Source organism: Sander lucioperca, chromosome 17 (genome assembly GCF_008315115.2).
Source record: "Sander lucioperca isolate FBNREF2018 chromosome 17, SLUC_FBN_1.2, whole genome shotgun sequence".
NCBI lineage: Eukaryota > Metazoa > Chordata > Actinopteri > Perciformes > Percidae > Sander > Sander lucioperca.
Genome location: NC_050189.1, coordinates 17,709,829 through 17,728,832, shown reverse-complemented (window position 1 = coordinate 17,728,832; position 19,004 = coordinate 17,709,829). Strand labels below are relative to the sequence as shown.

Genomic DNA, 19,004 nt, shown 5'->3' with positions numbered 1-19,004 from the left:
TTTCACCTTGAATAATCCCTCTGTTGTTTTAGTTGCTGTTATATATCGTCCACCCAAATATCATGATAAATTTATTTCTGAATTTGCAGACTTTTTATCCAGCTTTTTTCTGCAATATGAAATGATTTTGATTGTGGGTGATTTTAACATTCAAATTTGTTGTGATGACAAGCCTCTGGTTAAAGACTTTTTAAATCTTATTGAGTCCTTTAATCTCACACAATTTGTGACTGGATCAACACATCAGCGTGGACATACACTTGATCTAGTGTTAGGTTATGGGTTGTCTGTCTCGGTAAATGAAATTTCTGTGTTACCTGTTTTAGATCACTCAATAATTTTATTTGAAATCTTAATCCCAAATTCACTCATCCTTTGGAAAGAAACAAGGATAATAAGGTCATCTCGTTATATCAGCACAAGAGCTTTACATGATCTTACTATGGGTTTGCCGGATGTGGTAGATCCAGTATTTAACCAGGCTCTTTCAGTTGACCGCCTTACTGCTAATTTTAACAGTGCTCTTCGGGGCCTTCTTGATTCTGTGGTTCCAGTAAAGACTCGGAGGTGTCTTATAAAGAACCATACCCCTTGGTTAAATGACGATTTACAAATCCTTAGAAAGAGCTGCAGAAAAATTGAACGTCAGTGGCGTCACTCAAGGCTTGAAGTGTTTTATCATGCGTGGAAAGACAGTCTGGTCAACTTCCAATCTAGGATGTCAGCTGAAAAAGCAGCCTACTATTCTAATTTGATTTCAAATAATAGGCATAATCCCAGACTGTTATTTGACACTGTTTCTCGACTCTCACAGCATGTTCAGGCAGTTAGTGGTAATGACCTGTCTGCACATGATTTTTTATTGTATTTTAATGAAAGGGTCGAGGACATTAGAGCCAAAATACCCCAGTCTTACAGTGACAAATCAGAGTGTGTTATTGCGTTGTCTATCTGCACAGGACAAAGCTTTTCTGAATTTTAACCAATTTCCTTGGCTTCTTTGAGTAAGGTTGTAATGGTGGCACGATGTACAACCTGCTCACTGGATCCTCTGCCTTCTTGGGTTGTCAAAGAGCTATGGCCTACATTAGGACCTTATGTTTTACTGATCTTAAACTCTTCCCTCATCACTGGAGTCTTTCTAGCTTGCTTCAAAACTGCTGTGGTTAAACCCCTACTAAAGAAGCCAAGCTTGGATGTAGACTCCATGACCAATTATAGACCTGTTTCAAACCTTGCTTTCCTGTCAAAAGTGTTTGAGAAAGTGGTCTCAACTCAGCTTTTAAATTATTTGTCACTAAATAAGCTATTTGAGCCATTTCAGTCTGCTTTTTGGGTAAATCATTCCACAGAAACAGCATTTACAAAAGTGGTGAATGACTTGCTACTGTCTATAGTTTCGGGGTCAACAAGTGTTTTATTGCTGTTAGATCTTAGTGCTGCTTTCGACACGGTTAACCACTGTATATTATTGGATAGACTTGAGAATTTCTTTGGCATATCAGGACAAGTTCTAGAGTGGTTAAGATCATACCTGTCAGAAAGATTTCAATGTGTTTTATATGACAACATTTTTTCGGAGTTCTGTGCCGTGAAGCACGGGGTGCCCCAGGGGTCTGTACTGGGTCCATTGCTCTTTTCACTTTACCTATCCCCGTTGGGTCAGATTTTCCGTTCTTTTGGGATTGATTTTCATTGCTATGCTGATGATATGCAGCTGTATATGCCACTAGGTGTAGGAAGCGAGTCTAACACAGCTAAACTTGAGGACTGTCTTGCAGCTGTTAAGAGCTGGTTATCAACAAATTTCTTGTTGCTTAATTCTGCTAAGACAGAAATGATGGTTATCGGACCAGCAAAACTAGGTCATCTTTTTGATCACATTACTTTGTCTCTCGATGATTGTGTAATCAATTGTAGAGACCAAGTTAAGAATCTTGGTGTGCTTTTTGATCAGACACTTTCTTTTGGTTTACATATAAAGGAGGCAGTGATGCCGGGTAACGCGTTACTTGTAACGCGTTACTCTAATCTGACCACTTTTTTCAGTAACGAGTAATCTAACGCGTTACTATTTCCAAACCAGTAATCAGATTAAAGTTACTTATCCAAGTCACTGTGCGTTACTATTTTTGTCATTTTCCTTAGTAAAAATATATATAGTTTTTACTTTCTTCTTGCATCTCGGGGAGTGAAGTCACGTATGCGATGACAACTCACGTTTTCAGCATGTGGACAGGTCACGTTTTCAGCATGAGGACAGGTCACGTGTACCACACAGCGACACAAACGTAAACAACAATGGAGGGAGGAGAGAGATGCGCGTTTTCTAGCTGGAAATACAGTCACTATTTTGAGCTTGTGTCAGCTAAAGACGGCAATATTAAGGTTCGTTGTACACTCTGTGCTGGTGGCGACAAAGTGCTATCTAGCTACAAAAACACTACGTCAAATTTGAAGAAACATTTGGAGTCGCAGCACCGCAGTAAAACTTACAGAGCAAGTCCCACCAGGTGGTGCGAAGCAGAGAGAAGGAGGTCCCCCACCACCCAAACAACAAAATCTGGACTTCGGTGCAAAACCAGTAAGTGGGGGAGAGTTGAAGAAGTTGGTCGGGCAGTATGTTGTAGAGGAAATGCTGCCCTTAAACACAGTTGACTCGCCTTCGTTTCGTGCGATAATAAACAAGATCCCTACTACTGGCAATGCTGAGCTGCCTCACAGTAAACCGGTTGTTATTTTTATGTTGAGGCTGTGGGGGTGTTGTCGGCAGCTGCTGAATGTAACTAATAAAGTAACTTGTAATCTAACGTAGTTACTTTTAAAATCAAGTAATCTGTAAAGTAACTAAATTACTTTTAAAATCAAGTAATCTGTAAAGTAACTAAGTTACTTTTTCAAAGTAACTGTGGCAACACTGAAAGAAGGTGACCAGAGTTGCTTTTTTCCATCTTAGAAACATCTCCAAGATCAGATCAATACTGTAATTTAAGGACTCTGAGGTCCTCATTCATGCCTTTGTGTCATCCAGGCTAGATTATTGTAATGTCCTTCTGTCGGGTCTGCCAAAGAAAAGTCTTCGGAGTCTGCAGTTGGTTCAGAATGCTGCAGCTCGTGTTCTGACTGGAGTCTCTAGATATGAACATATTACACCAGTGTTATCCTCTCTCCATTGGCTCCCGGTTCATGCCAGAGCAGACTTTAAGGTGTTGCTGCTAACCTATAAAATATTAAATGGCAGCGCACCGTTGTACCTTAACGACCTAGTGAACCCTTATGTGCCTGCTCGAGCCCTGCGTTCTCAGGGGACGGGTCTTCTGAGTGTCCCAAGGGTTAAAAAAAAGACAATTGGTGAACGGGCCTTTGCTTTTCGTGCACCGACATTGTGGAACAGTTTACCCATGGACATCAGGCAGGCTTGTTCTGTTGAGGTTTTTAAAGCAAAGCTAAAGTCCCATCTGTTTACTGTTGTGTATGAGGCCTAATTTCTTTGTATGTTTTCCTGAGAGTCCGAGTGTGTATTTATTTTAGTCATTAGAAATGTTTTTAAACTGTATTTTCTATGCTCTGTATAGCACTTTGCTTTGAAAGCGCTTTATAAATAAATGTATTATTATTATTATTATTATTATTATTATTATTATTATTATTATTATTATTACATTATATAGCCATATGGATGGACCATATATGGCTGTGTATTGATTCATACAGTATATTGTAAAATGTAGATGACAGAGTATTATAAATTAAATTATCATTAACAGCAGCAAAATTTACATTTTTTTCTTTGAGTCCACTTTTCATACCCCCACATCACGTTTCATCATCAACATTTTATTCCTCCACATGACATTTCAGTCCTCCACACTGGAACGTGGAGGTATACATGCATAAAGGTTGGCATAATGTGGCAGATCAACTAACATACATTTCCTTTTGAAATCCATCACATCAAAAACCTGTTTCCTACCCTGTAACACTCTTTTCAAGCAGACTACATTTTCTAAATTTAGCACTGAACTGTGTGTTTTGTCATATTGTCTTCCAACAGCAAAACATTTCTTTCATCAAGTCTCTCTACCACAATGTAATAATACACAGTTATTAAGTGTCCATTATCCAACAAAACAGTGAAGCTGTTCCTTTTCATTACTCTAGTGAACTGCTCTGAGTAATACAGTTCTTCTTTGACGAAAGTTCTACTGAATATTTTCACAACAGTATCCGTGGTGACTGAAAGTTTCTCTCTCATAGCCAGTATCTCTTCGTTAGTAAGTTTTCGTACATAGTGTATACCAAGGGTCACAACTTGATCTGCTACTCTTTCAAACTGTTTCAGCTTTTTTCCACCAGTCTAGTTGTTATACAGCTGTATACATCTAGGCACAGCATTTCTCAGTGCATTGTTTTTCAAAAGAGGTAACACTTGTCTAAATGTGAATTGTTTCATTATTTTTAAGGGAACACACTGGGTGCCATGAAACATCTTCAGTATCTCCCCATTAAAAGACTCAAAAATATATCCTGAATGTGCCCACAAAGGTCCCAAATTTTTCACAGAGTCCGGCAAATGAAAACATAAATGTACGTTAAATGACACATGTTCCTTTCCATACAGTGTTTCAAACTGTTTGACAAACTCAACAACTAGTTTCTCACATCTTTTTAACCCCTCTGATGTGACAGTGTCCTTACATAGTAAGAACATGAAGGTGACAAGGATTAACCAGTGCTGGTAAAATGCATGGGGTAGTATTCCCCATTCATTATATATTTATAATATATAACATATTATATTATTTAGCACAAATATGCTATAAAAAAGTAACCAGTTCTGCCATTCACTAGCTTTCCAAAACTTCCTTTGTTGAAAAGAGCGGGGCACTCTTGTGATATTGCAAGGTGGTTTAATTCTCAAGAGTTGTTGGTCGAGCTCAGGAACACGATTACCAAGTAGTACCAAGTATGGCTCCTCGTGGTTTTCACTATCCAGCCACATGCTTGTCATTTTCCGAACAACTCCAAGATGTACATTATGCATATGGTCAGGATATGATGTCAAAGTGTGGGATGTTGACAAGACATGTGGGCCCCTTAATGCCCCTCACAGATTGTGTGGTACGCACAGCCTCCCTTGCATCATTTAGGGTTGAAGCATGATCCCTTTTTGGAACATCTCTGTATGGATAAACCCTAACAGTTCCATTTCCCTTTGGAACTTGTTCACCAGGATGTAGGCAGAGGCTGCACCCATAATGACCATTAAATTGGGTCATGTTTTGCAGAATGGGCCTGGCAACTGAATCACACATCATAACAGCTGCTATCACTCTACAATGATTCACAATGTTTCTGTGTAACTTGAAGCCAACAGTTGACAATGACTGACACTCTTTTGTGAATGGTTTTAAAAATGTATTAACATTTGGCTTTTCAGTACCAAAACAAGGCCAAAAAGTAAAACATTCTCTTTACGGACATGATAAGGAAGCAGGGGCAATTCTAGGATCTGACCTTTGGGGGGGCTCAGACCCTAATGAAAAGTTGATAGCAGTTAAGCTAGGGGGGTTAAGATTAAGAAGGGTAAGATTTTTTTCTTTTTTCTCTTCTCTTCTGGTGAGTTTTGGGGAAAGAAATATACAGATTGAGACATGCAATTATGAAAAACTATCAACAGATTCAAGGGGTCTCATTTATAAACGTGGCATACGCACAAAACGGGGCTGAAAATGTGCGTACGCCACTTCCCACGCAAAGGTTGTAATTTATAAAAACAAACTTGACGGGAGAATGTGCGGTCCTCCACGCAAACTCTGACCCATGCGTACGCACATTTTGGAGCCAAAATAGGAATTGCCGACGCAGATGGTGAGGTGGTGAACTGAAGTCAGACTGCAGAAAGTAAATGTGAAAAACGATTACTTGTAATATTTTATTATATATTTTATAGCTACAAGCTTTATAATATTTTATAGTATTGATATGCCTCACGCACATCTTTTCACAATTATCCCACTCAACATTTGGTCTGACCCAGGACTACCAGTACTTATTTGCTCAATTTTCTTAACAGATAGTAATCAAGAAGGATTACATTTCAATTAACTGGTTAAAATGTGGCCGTTCAGTGCAGCGTACTGTCTAATGTCTACAAAATACAATTTATTCGAAAGCAGTGGTTATGAAGGAAATTAAATGTATTTGAAAGCAGTGGTGTGTGGGGATCAAGAGGTTAATGTACCCCCTCCCCCTCCCACCTGCACAAAGTAGGACGTAACTTGACGTGAAAATGAGCGGCTATACTGATTATCGTCTCTATCTCTCTCTTTTTTTGTGTGTGCTGTGCGCCCTTAAACAGATAGCAAAAACCGCCACTGTCTGTTTAAATAAAGTTTGCGAGCCAGTGTGCTACAGTATGCTAGCTATGTTTAGCTAAGCCGCAAGCTCGTAAAAACCCACACAAACCATGAAACTACAACAGTAAATACAGAACAACTGTTTAATAACGTAACTTAACTAGGCTGGAGTAAAACACAAACCTCATTTTCCAGTATCTCCTTGTTCTTGATCTTGATTCTTGATTCTTGAGAATCTCATATTCTGAACCAGGGGCAGTGTATTTTCTTCTCCTTCTGTCCATGTCTCTCTTCTTCTTGAACGGAACCGACTCTCGTGCTGCTTGAACGATCTGTTACGCGCATGCGCAGACGATAATCCTGTTTAGTGCATGATCTGTTCCATGTCTGTTCCACGCTTGCGCACCTTTGCACCGCGCGAACATCTTGCGCATGCGCATAAAGGTTCGTGTCGGCAGCACACACAAGCATGTCTATGACACAAGCCACTGTTTGTGCGTGCCTCAGCGGTGAGAGGAGACAAAAAAAAGAAAAAAAATGAAGTTTGCGCTAGTGAGCTGGTCAAAGGAGAAGGATAAAGATGCTCTCAGTATAGTCCCCGTAAATTGGATCGTAGACTTCAATCCTGCAAACTCTAAAAAGGAGTACCTTATCGAGTGCCGCAGCATCGATGGCAAGAGGCCTACTAATGGGTGGCTGGTTGAACCAGCACACATATTGCAGTTGGCAGGCAAGTACAGTGCTTATTTCTTTTTTTTACTTGGTTAGTCATGCAACATTAATCATGATAGCAATTATCCTGTTGAGGTTTTTTGCATTATTGGCCAAGTAACGTTATAAATTAATTTTTAATTAGCAGTGAAACATTAAACACTTATTTTAAAAGTCCTAAATTGAAGAATGTCAGCTAAGATTTGGGTTAATAAGAATACTTAACTGTCACAGTCAACATTGTCAGCCAACATTGTACAGTGAAAATCAGCTCAGTTCAGCAGCTGTACATGGCAGCAAAATTTAACATGTATCAAAATGAACAGAGTAAACTTATTATAAAAAAGCAGGGGGAAAACAATACAAAAAACTGTAAAAACAGCACAAAATTGGACAGTGAAATACAGTATTTGATGTAACATAAGCCACATAGTTTTGTTTCTAGGCATTAAATTCTGTCTTGCTACTAATTCTTTCTAACAGAAAATGAGTCTACACTTAAGACTGCTGAGCAGAAACTCTTGCAGGAGGACCTACCAAAAAGCAAGAAGAGAAAGAGGGTACCCAACAAACTTTTCCTTGACACACAGGAGGAAACCGTAGAACAAGTTGCAAAAAAGGTATAGGGTTCTTTTCATGACAGCTATTTTGATAATATATTTTTACATTTCTGTTGCCCATAGGTGCTAGTGTGGCTGTATATGTTAGCGCTGCTGGGTACAACGTTCCTGGCAACTTAGTACAACAACAGTACTACATGTATTCATGTATTCCTCCGAATGATTTGTATATGCGACAGGAAGATGTCTGTTAAATAAGTAATTTTGTGGTGTCTTGTAATCCTATGTGGGATGGGCCAAAATGTTTGGCATGACACAGAAATAAAACTAACTAACTAACTAACTAACTAACTAACTACAGCTATGAATTTAAACAGTCTAGCCATGGAACCTATTCAATGATTCATTGTAATCAATTTTTGTTTTAATTTTCCTAACTCTTGTGGGTATTGTTCATAATTGATTTGATCATGTTTACCCAACAGAAAAACTACAGACTCAGAGCTGCAAGACAGTCTGAAATAGAGGTTCTTTCGCAACAAGAACCTAACCTCAGCCCAGTGGGGACTGCTTTAGATCTACTGCATGAAAAGTGGGATTTTCGTCCCCGTAAACGGCCGTAAATGCCTGGAAATCCCCCTAATTTTCGGCAGTTATCGACAATTTACAGGCTGTGAACATTGCGTTTGTCTGTGCCATAGAGTTTAGATTCTCGGCCCAAGCCCGAGTCCGACCCGAGTCCGACACGACCTCGGGCCGGGCTCGGGCCGTTATTTCTGCCACTATCCTCAATCAAGCATTTTTTTTTTTTTTTTATCCATTACCTATTTAGCCTAATTGGGTGGGGAGAAAGCTATGCCATAATCAGAAATATTATAAATATGTATATATAAGCTATATAAAAGTAACAAATGTGTACGAAATTTAGGCTGCAGTTACAAAATGCAGCACTTCATGCGCGGAGTCTGCTCCTCTCGCACGCATCACACCGGGCCTGCTGTGCTGTATTGTGTGTCTTAAGTGCAACATGGAGCTTGAAGATGTAAAGAAAAAAAGAAAAACAGGAGAATTAACTTTGAGCAAGTGTGGAGGAAAGTCGGAGGTATGGAAGCAGTTTAAACAAGTCCTGGGCAGTGACAACAATATGTTGTTCATCATTGTTTCTTTTTTTTTTTTACGTTTCTTCATTCGGATCCACTTGCGATCCGTTCCATTCTAAACTAACAGCAGTTTACAGCTTCGTCCTTGTTGTATTATTCTAAACAGATTTCTGTAGTTCAAACAACTCTGAATTGTAGTTGAGAACATCAGTTATAACGGCCCACATATTAAAAAAGTGTCGGGTTTAAATCGGGCTCGGGCTCATAATTACAGTTAATGTGTCGGGCCGGGCCGGTCTCGGGCGCAACGTGCTCGGGCTCGGGTAGGTTCGGGCTTGATATTTTGGGCCGATCTAAGCTCTACTGTGCCACGGTGTGGCGGAAACGAACCATGACGTATGTGGAGAGCTCCCGCGGAGTTGCTAATGGATCTAATTAGCATATGAATAGCAGTGACACCGCGCCTGTCCAGAGAATGTCTGACCTGGCTGGAATTTCCGGATCTAATAAATAATAATAATAAACGGATCTAATCTTACCCTCTTTTCTTCTGCCTGCGATGCCAGATCTGGTTGTTTCTCCCTGAAGCTCCTGCGTGCTGTCTTGTAATATGTCTTACAGGCAGCTGGAAAACAATTAAATGAGAGTGGTATGAATAAAAATAAAAAAAAACATAAGTCACAGTTAAATTAAACAAGGAAAGGTGGAAAAAGTAAAAATTACTTAGGCTACACACAATGGTGTCATTATCAGCGTCATGTAAATGTGGACTTACAGACAGCTCCGAGCAAATAGGTCACAGCCTCGTTATGAAAAAAAAAAAAGTACAGTTAAGATTAGTGATGGGACAACCGACTCTTTTACGCTAGTCGGTTCAACTGGACGGTCGTAGGTTGGCCTACTGAGTTAATAGATTCGGTCACCGGTTCGCGTGCCCTCGGCAGCGGCGGTGGGGCGGGTGTGATTGCGCGTTTACTTCCCCCGCCAGGAATCAAGACACCACTTATTACATTAGACTCGAGCGGTTGCGGTTACATTTGGTCTCGACATACTATTTACACACTCATACTGACCGACACTAGACTCACGCACTGGCCACGGTTACATTCGGTAGCCTGGTGGGTGGTCTCCTCGTGACAGTCTAACTGCCACTTAACATAACTACCAAGATAACATTACGTGTATTTGTATGTGATTTAATACTTTCCCCTTGTTAATGTAGCCTATAAATTTCCATGAACACAATTCTAAAATGCACGAGACATAAAGGCTTCTGGGATCGGTTGATAACTCAAACTCATGCATTAGGCACGGTTACGATCTCGTTCAGTAGCCTGGTGCGCAGTCTCCTGGTGATCATCTAACTACCATGTAGCAACATTCACTTATAACATTTACCTTAACATAACATAAAGATAACATGACGTGTATTTGTACGTGATATCCATCAATAATGTAGTCTGTGAATTTGTCTGTGAATCATCTAAGATGCACGAGAAACAAAGGCTTCTGGGATCGGTTGATAACTCAAACTTGCCGAGAACCTAGACACCTGTTTGAATACAGACTCATGCATTAGGCACGGTTACGGTCCTTACGGTCCTTACGGTCTCGTTCAGTAGCCTGGTGCGCGGTCTCCCCGTGAGCCTACCTACCATGTAGCAACATTCACTTCTCTAACATTTAACTTAACATAACTACCAAGATAACATGACGTGTATGTGTATGTGATGTACTTCCCCATCAGTAATGTGTAAATTGCCATGAACACAATCATCTAAGATGCACCAGAAACAAGGCTTGGTTAATAACTCAAACTTGCCGAGAATCAAGACACCGCTTGATAGACTCGAGCGGCCGGTTGCACGGTTACATTCGGTCGGGTCTCGTTCAGTAGCCTGGTGTGCGGTCTAGGCATAGATGTATATAATAAATGGGTCTAGGTAGCTCATTTCCTGATTGATTCTACCACCACCACTCCAGTGGAGGCGCTAATGAGCTAGATGACTACCACACACACAGTAGAAGAAGAAGAAGAAAAGAGGTCTCACTCTGTAGCTAAAACAGAGACCAGCTGAAAAGAGGATCTGCAGCAGTGAGAGAGAGCACTGCAGTACAACAAAAATATGGTATTTTTAGAAAATTAAACCATGTAAACCTATTCTGGTACAACCTTAAAATACAATTATGAACCTGAAAATGAGCATAATATGGCTGCTTTAAGTTTGCTAGCCCAAATGTGGCAGTACTGCTTTCCATTTGCTTTTCTGGATTTATGACCCATGGCATGCTACTTGAATCTATGTTGTCTGTTACTCTTGTGCCTGTCATTAAGGACAAAGCTGGCAAGGTTGGGAGTTTGGATAATTATAGGCCGATAGCCCTAGCCAGTGTGATATCTAAAGTACTGGAAAGAATTATGCTTGATCGTCTATGTCCTTATATTGGTACAACTGACAATCAATTTGGCTTCAAAGCTAAGCTTGGTACTGATTTGTGTATCTATGCCTTGAAGGAGGCAACAGAGGGGTACATAAGGGAGAATTCATCTATGCTAGTTGGGTTTATTGATGCTTCCAAGGCCTTTGATAGAGTCAATCATCATAAGCTATTTGAAAAACTGAGCCAAAGGGGTGCACTTAACAGTATTATAAGAATCCTGGCTTACTCGTATGCCAACCAGAGTATGAAGGTTAAATGGGGTAATACAGTCTCTGCCTTTGGGGTAAGTAATGGGGTACGTCAGGGGGGGTTACTCTCACCAGCACTCTTCAACGTGTACATGGATGAGTTATCCAACCAATTGACAAGATGCAAAACAGGCTGTATGATTGGTAACACCTTGGTAAATCATCCCATTTTCTCTCCCAGCAGTGCTGGTTTTCAGCTGCTACTGAATATCTGCTCTGAATATGGGGTGAAATATGATGTGTTGTATAATGGTAAAAAGAGTGTTGTCTTGATATGTAGGACAAAAGTGGACACAGACATTTGTTTTCCAGACTTTTATCTATCAGGACAAGTGATGAGTGTCTGTAATAAAATGAAATATCTGGGTCACTATATTACAGATCAGTTATCTGATGATGAGGATATACTCAGGCAGCATCGCATAATATATGCCCAAGCTAACATGTTGGTAAGAAAATTCCACATGTGCACGGATGACATCAAAATCAGTCTGTTTAAAGCTTATTGCACTCCTTTTTATACTGCTCCCTTATGGACTAAGTTAAAAAAGGCAAGTATGCAGAAGGTTAAGGTTGCTTATAATGACTGTATGAGGATACTGCTCAACAAACCCAGGTGCTCTAGTGCAAGTGACCTGTTCTGTAATGCAGGGGTCAGCACCTTCCAGGCACTATTGAGGAGTCTCATCTACAAATTCATTTGTCGCCTGAACGTCTCCCAAAATAGCATTGTTATGCTATTAGTAAATCCTAGGTTTAGTGCCATACGATACCAATCATCACTATGGAAACACTGGTATAAGTTTCTTTTATAGAGATGTAGTATTGTTGTTTCTTTTGTTATTTATTTCTTTGTATAGGTTTCTATTTCTTTTTAAGGTATGTTATTGTCAAGCTGGAGGCCAGGACTCAGACGCAGACCAGAGGTAGTTGCAATTAAAGGTGATTTTATTGAATGGGACACACAAACTGAGGTTTGGGGTGGCCGGTGGTCTGGAGGAATCCGTGAGGGAATAGGATCCGGGCTCAGGGTCAAGCGAATCTGGCAGACAGAGCAGGGTCACGGGTTCAGAGCGGGATAGCAGGCTGAGGTGAGAGAGGATAGAACAGGTTAGCATCCGATATCACAAACGGGATAGTACTAAGATTAAGCAGGCGTGTAATCATACAAGTTGAGCCAACGATCCGGCGGAGACTGGAAAGTTGGCCAGGCTTATAAAGGAAGTAGATGGTAGATCAGGAGCAGGTGTGCAGAGTGGTGTGATGAACCTCAGGTGTGTATGCTGGAGCTCAGTGCCACGCCCACCGGTGGCCTACAGAGCATGAGAGGGAGAGCACAACACAGAGACAGACAACAAAACAAAACACACCAAGCATACAGCAGCACACCAAAAGGGGAAAAGAACACAAAAACTACATACACACACACTATGAAGAGGGCCAGGGTCACGGTCAGCGGACCGTGACAGTACCCCCTCCCCGACGAGCGCCCCCAGGCGGTCCACCAGGCTTGTCAGGATGCGAGCGGTGGAAGGCCCGGACGAGAGCGGCATCCAAAATCCGCTGTCTGGGTATCCAGCTCCTCTCCTCAGGCCCATAGCCCTCCCAGTCGATGAGGTACTGCAGGCCACGGCCCCTGCGACGGGAGTCCAAAATCCGGCGCACAGTGAACGCCGGCTGGCCATCAATGAGCCGGGGGGTTGGAGGGGCCGGGGGAGGAGGGAGCAGTGGGCTGATAAGAACAGGTTTGAGCAGGGAAACATGAAAGGTAGGGTGGACTCTGAGAGTGCGGGGCAGCCGGAGACGGACGGTCACAGGAGAGATAACCTTCTCGACGACAAAGGGGCCAATGTACTTGGGTGACAGTTTCTTAGAAACAGCTTTCAATGGGAGGTCTTTAGTTGAGAGCCATACCTTGTCTCCAACAGAATAGGTGGGGGCAGGGGTGCGTCGACGGTTGGCGTGGCGCTGATTCTGGGCAGAGGTTCTCAGCAAAGTGGCTCGGGCTCGATGCCAGGTGCGATGGCATCTCCGGATGTAAGCCTGGACCGAGGGGACCGCCAACTCTCTTTCCTGAGTGGGAAACAGTGGGGGTTGAAAACCATAAACACATTGAAATGGAGACAGACCTGTGGCTGAAGTGGGCAGAGTGTTGTGGGCGTACTCCACCCATGGGAGCTGGGAAGTCCAGGACGAAGGGTTGGAGGATGCCAAACAGCGTAGAGTGGCCTCTAGTTTCTGGTTTGCTCTTTCTGCCTGTCCGTTGGATTGGGGATGGTACCCCGAGGTCAGGCTGACAGTGGCTCCGATGGCCCGGCAAAATGACTTCCAAACAGCCGAGGTAAATTGTGAACCTCTGTCGGAGACTATGTCCAAAGGCAGGCCGTGGACCGTGAAAACCACAGAAATTAAGAGCTCGGCCGTTTCCTTGGCTGTGGGCAGTTTAGGCAAAGGCAGGTAACGAGCAAACTTGCTGAAACGGTCCACCACAGTGAGCACAACAGTCATACCTTTTGATGGTGGCAGTCCAGAAACAAAATCCAGAGACAGGTGAGACCATGGGCGACGCGGTATGGGCAGGGGCTGCAGGAAACCAGGAGGAGGTCGGTTGGAGCTCTTATTCTGAGCACATACGGGACAGGCAGCAACGAAGGTCTGAACATCGGTCCTCATGTCTGGCCACCAGAACCGCCTGCGCAGGAACGCCAGAGAGCGGGCCACTCCAGGATGGCACGAGAGTCTGGAGGAGTGGCCCCACTGCAACACAGAGGGTCGGACAGAAAGGGGTACAAACAGAAGGCCCGGGGGGCCATTACCTGGGTCAGGCTGGTGCTGCAGAGCCGTCCTAACCTTGCTCTCAATTTCCCAGGTGGCCGCCCCGATGATGCAGGACCTGGGGACAATGGTGTCTGGCTCCGCAGTGGTCTCTTCTCTCTCAAACAGCCGAGATAAAGCGTCTGGCTTCACATTCCTAGATCCCGGCCTGTAGGTCAGGGCAAACTGGAATCGACCGAAGAACAGGGCCCACCTGGCTTGACGAGGGTTAAGGCGCTTCGCTGAGCGGATGTACTCCAGGTTCTTATGATCGGTCCAAATAGCGAATGGCTGATCTGCGCCCTCCAGCCAGTGCCGCCACTCCTCGAGAGCCAGTTTGACCGCCAGCAGTTCGCGGTTCCCGACATCGTAATTCCTCTCTGTGGGGGATAAACGATGGGACAAAAAAGCACAGGGATGAAGTTTATTATCCTTGGGGGACCGCTGAGACAGGACCGCTCCGATTCCTACGTCCGAGGCGTCGGCTTCGACCACGAACTGTCGAGATGGGTCAGGCTGAGTGAGAATTGGGGCCGAGGTGAACCTTTTCTTCAGCTCCGAAAAGGCTCCTTCCGTCTCGGGGGTCCAGAGATACGGTCTAGCAGGGGAGGTAAGTGCAGTTAATGGGGCAGCAATGCGGCTATAATTTCTAATGAAGCGTCTATAGAAATTGGCAAACCCCAAAAATCTCTGAAGCTGCTTCCTACTCTCTGGCTGGGGCCAATCCAAGACCGCTCTCACCTTCTCAGGGTCCATCCTCACCTGACCCCTGGAGATGATGTGGCCCAGAAACGTGACGGTGGAGGCGTGGAACTCACACTTCTCGGCCTTGACAAACAGACGGTTTTCTAGCAGCCGCTGGAGGACTTGGTGAACATGCCGGATGTGTTCTGCTTGGTTCTGGGAAAAAATAAGTATATCGTCAAGGTAGACAAAAACGAATCTGTCCAGCATATCTCTCAACACATCATTCACCAAGCACTGAAAAACTGCTGGTGCGTTGGTGAGGCCAAAAGGCATAACCAAGTACTCAAAGTGTCCAAGGGGAGTGTTAAAAGCAGTCTTCCATTCGTCCCCCTCACGGACCCGGACTAGGTGGTATGCATTGCGCAGATCCAACTTAGTAAAAACTGCGGCCCCCTGGAGGGATTCAAAAGCAGAGTTCATGAGAGGAAGTGGATATTTATTCTTCACTGTAATGTCATTCAAACCTCTGAAGTCGATACACGGCCTGAGTGTTCCATCTTTCTTGCCCACGAAGAAGAACCCGGCTCCCAGAGGTGATGATGAGGGACGGATGATCCCTGCCGCCAGCGAGTTGTTAATATATTCCTCCATAGCCGCCCGCTCTGGCCTTGAGATGTTATACAGACAGCTACGAGGAAACGTGGAGCCAGGCAGCAGGTCGATGGCGCAGTCATAGGGTCGATGCGGGGGTAATGAGAGGGCCTGCTGTTTACAAAACACTTCAGAAAGTCCATGGTACTCAGCGGGGATTAATGACAGGTCCGGCCGGACTGGTTCGGGTTTCTGGTGAGTTACAGAAGGAGGCAGAGCAGACCGCAAACAACAGGCATGACAGGTGGGGCTCCAGTTAGTTATCTTAGCTGTTCTCCAGTCAATGTTTGGATTATGTTTTATCAGCCAGGAATGCCCCAAAACCAGTGGTATGTATGGAGAGTCAATAACAAAAAAGGAAATGAGCTCAAAGTGGTTACCTGACAGCTGGAGCTGGACTGGGCAGGTACGTGTGGTGACTCGAGCCAGCAATCTCCTGTCGAGCGTGTTAGCCACCAGTGGCTGCTTCAGTCGCTCCGTAGGCAACCCTAGCTGTTTAACTAACATGGTGTCTAAAAAACTCTCGTCGGCTCCCGAATCAATAAGTGCTTGAAGCTCCAGCGTCTGGTCCTTCCAGCAGATGGTGGCATGTAGTTGGGTACGAGGTCGGGAAGACAGAGGTATAGTCGCTCGGCTCGCTAGGATGCTCCCCCTGGCTAGCGAGCCCTCCTGTTTAACGGTCGGATAGGGCAGGTGGCGACGTAGTGTCCAGTCTTTCCACAGTAGAGGCACATGTTGTTAGCTCTTCGTCGTTCCCGTTCCTCCGCATTGAGCTGGTTCCGTCCCAGCTGCATAGGTTCGCCTTCGGGGTAATCCTCCGGAATCATGGCTCTCCGTGGCTGTACATGCCGGGAATCAGGCTGGGATCTAACCGGGGTTGGGAAAAGCTCCTTCCCATGAAGCGTTGCGTCACCGCCTGAAGTACGGCGCTTCTCCCTTCGCCGCTCACGGCATCGATTGTCTATACGGATTGTCAGAGAAATTAAATCATCCAAATCATTAGGCACAGGGTGAGATACTAGTTCATCCTTTAGTAATTCACTGAGTCCATTAACAAATACTGCCTGCAGGGACGCCTCATTCCACCCACTCTCTGCGGACAAAGTCCGAAACTCAATGGCGTATTCGGCCACGCTCCGAAGCCCTTGGCGGAGAGAGAAAAGCCTCCTGGAAGCGTCTTTACCTTGGACCGGGTGGTCAAAAACCTTCGTCATCTCGGCCGTGAAGGCAGCATAGGTGGCGGTGGTCTGATCCTGCCTTCTCCAGTGAACCGAAGCCCACTCCAACGCCGCTCCCCGCAGCAACTCAATCAGGTAGGCAATTTTAGCTTTTTCCGTAGCGTATGAATGGGGCTGGAGATCAAAGACTAGACCACACTGCATGAGGAACGTCTTACATTGACCTAGATTTCCATCGTACCTTTCTGGTGGGGAAACCCAAGGTTCCCTAGTGGGGTTGTTAGTAGTTGGTGCAGCTACGGCTGGTACTGGGGGTGGGTTCTGCAGTGCATTCTGGAGTTCTGCCATGCGGGTCGATAATCTTTGGAGTCCTCCCATTATCTCCTGAAGCGCGGTGCTGTGCTGATCCAAGATCGCTCCCTGAGTTGAGACGGCATGACGGACAGGCTCCAAGTCTGCTGAGTCCATACTGGCCGGATCGTTCTGTCAAGCTGGAGGCCAGGACTCAGACGCAGACCAGAGGTAGTTGCAATTAAAGGTGATTTTATTGAATGGGACACACAAACTGAGGTTTGGGGTGGCCGGTGATCCGTGAGGGAATAGGATCCGGGCTCAGGGTCAAGCGAATCTGGCAGACAGAGCAGGGTCACGGGTTCAGAGCGGGATAGCAGGCTGAGGTGAGAGAGGATAGAACAGGTTAGCATCCGATATCACAAACGGGATAGTACTAAGATTAAGCAGGCGTGTAATCATACAAGTTGAGCCAACGATCCGGCGGAGACTGGAAAGTTGGCCAGGCTTATAAAGGAAGTAGATGGTAGATCAGGAGCAGGTGTGCAGAGTGGTGTGATGAACCTCAGGTGTGTATGCTGGAGCTCAGTGCCACGCCCACCGGTGGCCTACAGAGCATGAGAGGGAGAGCACAACACAGAGACAGACAACAAAACAAAACACACCAAGCATACAGCAGCACACCAAAAGGGGAAAAGAACACAAAAACTACATACACACACACACTATGAAGAGGGCCAGGGTCACGGTCAGCGGACCGTGACAGTTATATGTCATGTCTGGAATAAAAAGTTGATGATGATGATGATGATGGATCACCACACGTGCTCCTAACTGTGCAGTTTGGAAAAAAGGGAGGGGATGGAGAGAGAGAGAGAGAGAGGGAGAGGGTTATGTGTGCGTCATTTCTTACACCTAGGACAGACATTCAAATTCTGTTAGTAGGCAGGAGAAACACAATGTGGACATTTTTCAAACCAGTGATGATATTAAATAATATATTCTATATGTATTTAATATGGGCTTTAGCTTAAAGAGATTGAAATTCATTTATTTATGCAAATTTGCAGACATTAGTAAAATGTCACTTTGTTTTGGAGTCGACTCTCATATCCTGTTGGGACACATCGGTTCGACTCCTGACTCATATCTATAAAATAATCTGAAACATTTTCCAACAAAAGTTGGAATATGAAATATAAAAATAAAAAGTTGGAAGTTTAATTTAGAGTCTGAATTTGAAAAGACGGCTCTGATTAGCTGGGCGAATGGTGCCGTTCTATCACATCACATATCACGCTATATGCTAATGACTCCAAACCAGGGTGCTGGTAGAAATTATAAGTATAACTTTATTTATGTAGCAGAAACAAAAATGAGAAATGAAATTCATTAGACATGAATGGCTAAAGCTTAGACAACAGGGGAAAGTTTGGAAACCAACGACAAGTTAAAATTAAAAAAAGATTGTAGTTTGGATTGAAACACTCCTGGGACATGAACACCTGTTTCCTTCTTCAGGACATGCAGTGTCCTGACTGTGGAATCTTTTTTAAATGGAATACATTTTTCTAATTATTATGATTATTATTCTCTCTCTCTCTCTCTCTCTCTCTCTCTCTCTCTCTCTCTCTCTCTCTCTCTCTCTCCGCAAACTGTGAAATGTCTTGCAAAATATATTTGTTTATTAATATTATTTTATTGTTTTTCAGACACACTTGTGCTAACAGTGTATCCTGGAGATGTTGTCACTCTGCTATGTCAGGCCGCTGATCCCTCCATCAGTGTTGTACAGTGGACCAGAGCTGACCTGGAGCCACCACAGTATGTGCTCTTTAACATCGATGGACACTTGGATCCAACCTACCAGCATCCACCCTTTAAGGACAGGGTGGAGCTGGTGGACAGAGATCTGAAGAATGGAGACGTGTCTTTAATTCTGAAGAATGTGAGCAGCATTGAC

General features: G+C 44.0%; 2 protein-coding genes across 2 annotated transcripts in view; one reads left to right on the top strand and one right to left on the bottom strand.

The window, feature by feature from the left end:
• The window catches only part of LOC116059868 (low affinity immunoglobulin gamma Fc region receptor II-b-like), a 347,874-nt gene that overhangs the window by 8,257 nt on the left and 320,613 nt on the right, over positions 1-19,004 (bottom strand). The gene's annotated exons all lie outside the window — the stretch shown is intronic.
• Positions 1-19,004, top strand: part of LOC116064565 — a 305,191-nt gene that overhangs the window by 233,495 nt on the left and 52,692 nt on the right. The gene's annotated exons all lie outside the window — the stretch shown is intronic.